Genomic DNA, 6000 nt, shown 5'->3' on the forward strand with positions numbered 1-6000 from the left:
AGATCTGTTGGATAAGTGAAGTCCCTGAAGCAGAGACCATACTCATCAAGGATCTTTAGGGGAATCAATGTGATTGATCATTGCTCAGCACAGGGAAGACATGGGAAGAGGAAGTTCAAACATACCAAAATGCATGTTATCTTTCTTCTAAGGAAAACTTAAAAAATGAGGGGTTGTTGAGCATGTGCAGGTTAATTTCCAGATATTTTTGAGGTTTCTGGCACTCGCTTTAAACCACTGGGACTGGAAATGCCATGGACAGGATTAACAGGAAGGTGAAGTCAGCCCTGATAATTCCATGAGCACTCACTCTTCTTCTCCAGTGTACACATGTCTTCTGGGTGTGGAGATTATAAGCCACATTACTTGCCCAATAGACGCCAGAGTGGATGCCAGAGAAGGTGTGTCAATCGCTCGAGATGTCACAAGGCAGCAACTGAAGGGCTAGACCCATTCTGAGGAATAGGAATTGCACAGAATGATTCACTGGAAGGTGTCTTCCTGCAGCTGTGACTCTTCAGGAGGATGGGAAATCAACCTGGGAGCCGTGGCTGGACTGTCACGCAACAGCAGGAGCATCCCGGCAAAGGTCTGCACTAAAAAAAAAAAAAATATTAATTTTACAAGATTTAGCATGAGTGACCTCACAATCACCAACACCAACCCCATGGCCACTATTGATCTATCATGCCTTGAGGCAAAAGCAATGCTGCAACCATCGACAGGAAAAGGCTGCCCAGAGAGGATGTGGAGTCTCCTTCTCTGGAGATCTTCCAAACCCACCTGGATGGATGCGACCCTGTGCCACGTGCTGCAGGTGTCCTTACTTGAGCCTGGGCTTTGGACTAGATGATCTCTAGAGGTCCCTTCCAACCTTAACCATTCTGTGATTCTGTGATTCTGTGACTCTGTGACTCTGTGACTCTTAGTGGGTTTTTTTTTTTTTTTTTTTGAAAGAGGAAAAGTAATTCTTGGTATTTAATATGATTTTTGAGAGAAAGGGGGTCATTTTTACAGGTGGCCTGTTTGTTTTACATGGAAATGACTCCATTCATTCAATCACTTCTGTACAGCACCAAAGGAATGACGGGCAGAGCATCTCCTCTCTGTCAGAGATCTCAAGAGGAGTCACTTAGATTGGGGACTGCCCTGCACTGACACCAGGAACAGAGTCTGCAAGGCCCTGGGAAGTGGTCCACAGCTAGTCCAGTGGCATGAGCAGTGTGGTGAGCAATCATGATGGGAGGAGTGAGCAACAGGCTGCTTGGCTTTTGAGGGCTGCTGGTGGCCCACTGAGCCAGATAGCTGGGGAGTTACATGCTCAGCCTCAGGTATGTCTTGACGAGCATGCGTGAACTATAAGACTGCCCATGCATTGCTAGCATTTGCTCCAAGGCTTGTGGGAGATTGCTGGTGGTTTCATTCTGAGAGGATGGCATGGAGGAAATATGCAATGAGACCAAAAGTCAGTGAATAGAAGTCATCCGTGGAGCTGCTTATCTCCCATCTCCTGGGAGAATCATATTAGGGTCTTCTCCCAAATGGCTTGAGGAAAAGGCCCACAAATGGCACTTCAGCTGGGAGGAGGAACAGAAATCTGAACGAGTCTTGGTCTTGTGGAAGATCTTCCTTTTTCTCTGGGGCCTTTGCTATGGTGCAGAACCAGCTGCAAGGCTTGGATCCATGTTGCACACTTAGACTGTGCTTTTTAGCCCTCTCCAGCTGTTTGGACCCCACACAGGTGCTAAAGACTGCTTCCATTTTCACAGAATATTCAAGGTTGGAAGGGACCTCTAGAGATCATCTAGTCCAACCTTCTCGCTCAATCAGGCACACCTAGAGCATGTGGCACAGGGCGGCATCCAGGCGGGTTTTGAAAACCTCCAGAGAAGGAGACTCCACAACCTCCCTGGGCAGCCCTGGGCACATGTTGAATATAGTTCTGGCACTCTGAGCAGAGATGACAAGGATGCTGCCGTAAGTTCTTTAACCATTCAGCCTCCCTGTACTCAGAGCATGAGCTCTGCCAAGCTCTCTGGTCTTCATGACTTATTGGATGGTGTCTGAGATTATCATTGCTATTTTCATCTATCTCAGCACCCTTCTAAACTGTACGGATTACCATTTCTCACCCATTTGCTATTACACACAGGAGCTAGGGTTGCAGAGGGGTTGTCATCCATCTGGACCAGCGATGGCAATGACCCACCCAAACTACCCACCCAAAACACAGCTCTTTCCATCACAGAACTCCCTAGTCTTTGCATGTGGCTGCTGCAGCTGCACCTCCTACATGCTCCTTCTTCCCAGACACTGTGAAGAAGGCAAGGTACTCATAGTGGGAATCTCATCATGGGGAGAGATGCTAGAGTTCAATAACACAGCACAGGCACCCTGGAGTGCATCAAGGTGTTGAAATCCTTCCAAGAGTCCGCCCTTTGCATCCTTCTCTTTGAAGTAGAGCAGGAAAACAGTTCCCCAGGGGCATACCAGGTTTCTGTTTACCTAATTATCTGTATTACCTAATCTGGTGGTGTCTCTAGACCTCCCATATTGCCTAAACCCCAGCTGGGCATACCTTGATTATCATACCTGTATTTAACTCGTGACTGCAGCGGTGGGATCTAGCTGTGATGTCTAGGTGTCACAAGCTGCAGAGGAGGTCATCACCCTTTTACTTGAGCCCCAGGTGGAACTACACCCCAGAAGAGCTGTTGCAGAGCAATGTCTATACCAGAGACTTGCAGCGGTCCATCACAGCAAGTTTGCACGTTGCCTTCACAAGCATGTCTGGTCAATATTTTAAAATGAAGCAAAAGCAAAGCAGCAGCTACTGAGAGCAGCTGCTCCTTTTTGAAACAAGGGAGGATACAAAAGCTTGGTAGGAAGTGACCAGTCAAAGAGGAAGTGAAGCCACCAGAGAGGAGACAGGGCCTCTTGGCATTGCACATTGGCATGAGGCTCATCCTACCTGGCAGGGGGAAAAAAAAAGTGTGCCAGTTCCAGCAAAGGACAACTATTCCATGAGGCCTGGGAAAAGCGCCGCTTCCAAACCCAGTGGCTACTTTTCCCCTGCTTTGCTAGCCCAATCTGAGTCAAGTCCCATGCCCCAAATCTACGTTCTTCCTAAGAAAACAACATAGCCCATTCCCTGCTCTCCATGGAACCATGCCCATGGTCCTTCGCTCTCCCTACACACACGTCCAGAACCATTTTGCTGTCTCCAGTCTGCCCAGCTGGCACCTTAGGTTAGTCCCAATCCATCGGGAAGCCCTGTTCCACCTGCAACTATGAGGATTTCAGTGATGTGGTCAAAGTGCTGCTCTACCAGCTCTATTAAACAGCTCTGAGATCAGGAAGGTACCAGTAGGTCAGGGAGACCAGAAGAAACAGTAAAAATAGGAGAAACATGTTGTACTGCTGCAGCAATCTGTTCTGCTTAAAAACTTGTTTTACAGGCAAAGAGGAAACACTCTATATGTATATATGTATATATGTATGTATGTATAGATATAGCAGCAACACTGTGTTCTGGGCGTGCTTGACTAGAGGTATAAAGCCAAGAATTCATTGTTAGTATAAATAGTATAACTGAAGCTCTAACAGGCTAATCCAAGAATCATTACTAATCCAAATATAATTATTATAGGCTAAGAAAGAACACTTCAATATAGAAATATGGTTAAAGTTGTTACTCTCACACTTCTTCAAATCTACACTTTTTCCGGAATTTATGCTGACCTCTTTCCACTCCTTTGGGTCCTGAGGTTGGTGCTTTCAATCTGGGTTTATGGTGGGGGGGTCACAACAAACTCTGGACATTCGCAATATCTGGAGTCCTTCTCCGGGAGGAATATAATGCTCACGGTGATGGCTTCTTCTTTTATATGTTTGCTAACATGTTTTTTTTGAATTTGCTATTTCTTCATGGTCTGCAAGCCCATCTTAAATGGGAAAGCATATGATGCCTTTTCATAGGGTAGATACTTCTTTTTCCTAGCGTCGCTAAAGTCGGTTTTGTCCAGACCAGGTCTGCATTTTTATAACTGACCATTGGAGATGTCTTGATAGCCATGGGGTCTCCAGTGCCAACCTGTGTCCCATTTCTTCTCGCCCTGTGCCCTCACTCTTCCATGCCATATACTGTGTGTCTGTTGTCCCAGCAGATCGGCATTTCTCTACACTGCACCACTGCATTAGAGCCATAAACATCTCATTCTACACAATGACAGCTCATGCTTGTTACCTCTACCTATATAAATCTATAGTTATACCAGACAAAGACAGACAGGAGTAAAACAAATTAGCCATGGCCACCCAGTCTTTTAGCAGAATTGCTTTTACACCTAAACTGAGGAAAACCAAGCTGCAGGTGGGTCACTAAAAGTACAGCCAGAGCAAACATGACAAACTACAGTCCTGAGGCCTTGCAAACTCAGTACAAAGCTCATGGCCGGGTACTGGTAATGGCAATACTGCATGAAAGGGCTATAGAGTTAAAAAAAAAAAAAGGACTTAGACTCTTGAATGGAAAAAAAAATAGTTAGAACTGCTATCTTTGTTTTGTTTATAAAATGATGTGCATTTATTGTTTTTTCCAGTACAGAGGAAGGCACAATGAGGTCAACACAATGCTACCACGTGCAGAAGCTTGTAAAATATGGAAATATGAAAAGGAAAAAGGGGGAAAAAAAAAAAGATAATTTATTTGCGTGGTTGGGGAGTCGGGAGTTATGTAGCTGCAGTCCAGGCCCACTGCCTGCTGCAGAGTCCATGCTGTGAGGCCTGCCTGACTTGCTTGGGGGAAGGTGGAACTAAATCAAACAAATAAATAGGTACAATAAAGGAAGACAGCATGAGAGCAGTCCCAGTGATTCACAGCCCATTACAACACAAACTTCATGTTGGAGCACAAAGATGCTCAGCTCAGTGCTGGCATTGCCTGAGCCGTATTGCATGGCATTCATCACTATGCCAGGGATGGAGTTGGGTTGTACAACAGGTTGATGACTACCTTAAAGATCTGCACTTCTGAAGTGAATCTGTGACCGGCCTGCAAGCTTACCTAATATTATTGCCTGTGTATGGGATAGGAACTGAGAGCAGACCACTTGGGTCCTGTCTTTCTCTTGCCACCTTTGGGTCTCATCCCTGGGACAAGCCAATAGATTGGAAAGGTCACCAGTAAAATTATTGGTGAGTGGGCAGCAGGTTAGTGTTATTCTCGCCCTTTTTAGGTTTAGGTATGAGCCCCTGCTTCCTTACAGACATATCATATCACTACAGGCCTTGACTCAGTCTCAGGTCAGCATGGATCCTGCAAGACACGGAGAGGGATGTGGAGTGTTCTAGTGCTGTGAAACAGGAATGATTATGGGCCTAAAGATGAAGACAGGACAGTGGGTGGTGATGATTTAATCCACTGATGTTCTGCTTTCTGCTGAAGGGGGTTTTGCACCACGGGAAATGAACTGTGTGAAGTCAAGAAATGTCTCTGCCTGGGGGACTACAAAGAAGGAAATGTGAGACCTAACTAAAGCTGGTTGCAACAACTGCCACCCAGTTTTCCTTCTCTTTGGCAATCCAAGCCTTCGGGAGTTGAAAAGTTCACCTATAGCTTGAGAAATATAGGGAAAAGATTACGTAGAACAGTTTAAAAAGACAAAGAGCTCACTCATGTATAGATGACATTAGGGAAGGAACCTTGTCTAACCCACCTTCCTGTCAGATAAGCAGCCTGTCCAATGTACAATAGGAATGCTGGTCTGCAATCCACAGAGCTAGAAATACAGCATTTTTCAGAATCACATGAACTCCGTTCTTCTCCATCCTTCCTCTGCAGACCTTCTTCAACACAGGGCAGTCCCAGGAATCTTTCTTGGTGCTGCACAGAGAACAACCTTGGACACCCCTCACGCCAGTATGCTCTTCACAGAGCTGTGGAGGTTGGCCAGGACTTCAGGATGTTGTCTGGTCCAGCTCCTGCTCCAAGCAGGGTCA

Source organism: Nothoprocta perdicaria, unplaced genomic scaffold, assembly GCF_003342845.1.
Source record: "Nothoprocta perdicaria isolate Ctin4 unplaced genomic scaffold, notPer1 scaffold_48, whole genome shotgun sequence".
NCBI classification, from domain to species: domain Eukaryota; kingdom Metazoa; phylum Chordata; class Aves; order Tinamiformes; family Tinamidae; genus Nothoprocta; species Nothoprocta perdicaria.